We start from the raw sequence: 3,137 nt of genomic DNA on the forward strand, positions 1-3,137 counted from the left end.
CTGTCTTGAGTTCCCTTGGCACCTGTTTTAGAGGGCTCTTAGAAGGACCAGGCTGCAGCAGAAGGTTACACCTGAGGGAGAACAGGGAAGGGTGAGAAAAGGAAGGAAGCTGTGGGGCTGTATTCTCCTAAGAATAGTTGGGGAAGAGGGAAAAATTACAGCACGGACTGTGGGAAGGAGCTGCTTGTCTCTAGGGCCAAGGCTAAGACCTAGGGCGCATGCTGACAGCCAGCATCTCACACCTGTACGTTTTCACTTTCCACCCCACCCCCACTGCTGCTTCTGACCATTTCCAGTCCACACCTCTCTTGCATTTCTTTCATTGTTGCCTTTGTTTTCAAGACAGGGTTTCTCTGCGTAGCCCTGGCTGTCCTGGAACTTGCTCTGCAAACCAGGCTGGCCTTGAACTACTCAGAGATTCACCTACTTCTGCCAGCCAAGTGCAGGGATTAAAGGTATGTGCCACTCGCACAGGAATATTTCTATATCTGAGAGACTCTAGTATCTGCATGTTGGTGTGTCAGAGGTGTTATGCCGTAGGAAGTCCTTCAAGGGCCCTGGATATCACCCAAAGCTTTCTGGTCATTAGGAAGTAATTCTGAGCTCTTTACCAGAAAACTCTCAACTGTTGTGATGGTCAAAGCGATACAATGCCACCAAAACTGAGGCTCAAGAGAGGCTTACATTAGAAGTCAGATCTGGACATAGTGGTGTACACCTCTAAACCTAGCACTCAAGAGGCTGAGGCGGGTGGACTGCCATGAGTCAAAGCTTATCTAGGCTGTATAATGAATACTAGGCCAGCCAGGCTTACATAGCAAAACCCTGTCTCCAAAAAGAGTTAGGAGACCAAGGTTTGAATTCACCTGTTATTATTCTCCTATGTTCCTGTGTTATTCTACTTAATCTTTTAAAACTGTTATTGCTAAATCTGTACACCACATACAGCAACAACATTTACCTTGTTAGACCTTAGCAGAACCAATTAAAGTGATATGTGAAAGAAAACACCCTGAAAGCTGACAAATTTAACTCAAATATTATTTTAAGGTAGGAAGAATATCTGTTTGCTGGGAAGAGGGTGGCATATTGAATTGATTCCAGCTCTGGGCTTAGAAAAAACCCTTTCCACAACTCTCCAAACTGCCCATCTTTCATTATTTTGTTGACAGTAAGGGTACAACTCTTTGCCTTCTAGTCAGTGGCACTGGGAATAATAAATTCAAATCAAACACAGGGCCCTTGGGAGGATCATGTGGTATCTTTTTTTTATCTCACCTCCCAGGCTCACTTCAGACCTCTAGCCCAAGGTTTGGCCTAAGTGACCAATACAACAGCATCCATTGTGGTGTTCTTCCTCTCCCTCCCTCCCTCCCTCCCTCTGTTTCTCTTTCTCTGTCTGTCTCTCTCTCTCTTTCACACACACACACATACACACACACACACACACACACACATGACCCTCTACTCCTTCCCCTGCCCAGCACACTCCCTGTCATCATGCTAACTCACAGACATGCAATCTTACCCACAGTACCCCCCTTCGCCAAACCTCTTCCAACCCGAGCCTTCTGTGGGAGACAGATGGGGTGTCTGTAATGGAAAAGGCTCTGGGCTCTACGCCGCCTTGGGTGGGCAGCCCCCCCATCTCCTCACTACTCCCTCTTCCCACCTAAGACACTCAGATTCACCCTGGGCAGCCCTGGTTGTGGCTGAGGGTTCCATGTCCCTTCTCAAGTTCAGTCTCAGCTAGGACAGCTGAGACCTTGAGACCTAGACCCCAGCCCCTCCTCATGCAAGTGCAGTGCAAAGGAGGAATCAGTCTCCATGTGATGGGACCAGTGTGGAGAACCTATGGCCTTTCACTGAGAACTAGATGGCTAGGGTTTAGGACCTGAGTTAACAGAAGAAGGTAAGTCTGTGCTGCATCTTTGTTCTAGAAACCCAGGGTCCCTGGAGGGAAGCTCAGCTTGGGGAAGAGAAGGAGAACTAACGTTACAGAGCACCAACTGTGAGGCAGGCACAGTGCCAGAGCATTTCCATACCTGCAGTCGACCAGCAAGGGAGGAGGCAGAGTATTTGTTTCGGGAGCCCTCAGCATCACAGCACAGTTGACCACCTACTCTTTGATTTTGTGATATCACCAACAGTCTTCTACCCCCAGGCTGATCTTTTCTTCTGTCTCCTCTGTGTGCTTACTCTACTCCTCAGACTCAATCAGGTCTCCCCCCTCCCTTATGCTTTTTCATGGTGCTATTTGTCCTGTTTTCTGACGTCTCCACATAGTTTCACATTTGTTTATGCAGCCATTTGAATTTTTAATTATATGTAGGTGTGTGGGTTTGTACACATGAGTGCAGCTACCCACAGAAGTCAGAAGAAGGCATCAGGTCCCCTGGAACTGGAGCTAACTGATGAGCTGTGAGCCACCCGATGTGAGTGCTGAGGACTGGGTTCAAGTCTACTGCAAAGGCAGTATGCACACTCAGCCACTGAGCCATCGCTGTAGCCCTCTGTGCAGATATTTGAATGACACTCTTTGTTTGCTTTAATAGTGAGTTCCAGAGAGCCGCTTGTGCTCACCTTTGTACTCCCAGTGTGAAACAGTTGTTTGGCAAGTATTTGTTGAATGAGTGATAAAGAAATACATCTCTGGCCTCTACTTAGTTATGAACTATTCCTTCAACCTGGAGCTGAGACACTCCTATGTGTGAACCAAGAAGTAGGGTGCTTGGAGGGGGGGCGGTCAGACCTCCTCATTCACCCTAGAAATGCCATCAGGACACTAGTCCCTGCATGATGTCCAGAGCAGAGCCATACCTTCCTGCTGTCTGGATTCTCAAGTGCCAAGAGAGCCCAAAGGCCTGACCATTTCCCCCCATGGAGAGGCCTGAAGTCAGTCATGTGAGCTTAAAGGGGAGGAGTTTTATCGGGATAGGGTGCCCTAAGAAAATTCCTCTCTTCTACCTCAGCCAACACTACAGAGACCATCTGGTGCCAGCCCTCTGTTTGCTTCTGTCCTCTTCCTCTGGGCTTTAGGGGAAATGCTTAAACTAAGTAGGAAGGATAGACAGTTTAGCAAAAACGGGAGCTGCTAGCTCCTTGAAATGCCTGGGAGCTGAGTGCAGAGCCTCATC

At 48.2% G+C, this 3,137-nt stretch overlaps 1 protein-coding gene across 1 annotated transcript in view; it reads left to right on the top strand.

The window, feature by feature from the left end:
* Cdk12 (cyclin dependent kinase 12) overlaps positions 1-2,662 on the top strand; it is an 88,963-nt gene extending 86,301 nt beyond the window's left edge. The window contains exon 18 of the mRNA XM_040749637.1: positions 2,333-2,662. The gene's annotated coding sequence lies outside the window, so the exon portion shown is untranslated. The remainder of the gene's footprint in view (positions 1-2,332) is intronic.
* Positions 2,663-3,137: the final 475 nt, after the last annotated feature.

Source organism: Mesocricetus auratus, unplaced genomic scaffold, assembly GCF_017639785.1.
Source record: "Mesocricetus auratus isolate SY011 unplaced genomic scaffold, BCM_Maur_2.0 Super-Scaffold_100007, whole genome shotgun sequence".
NCBI lineage: Eukaryota > Metazoa > Chordata > Mammalia > Rodentia > Cricetidae > Mesocricetus > Mesocricetus auratus.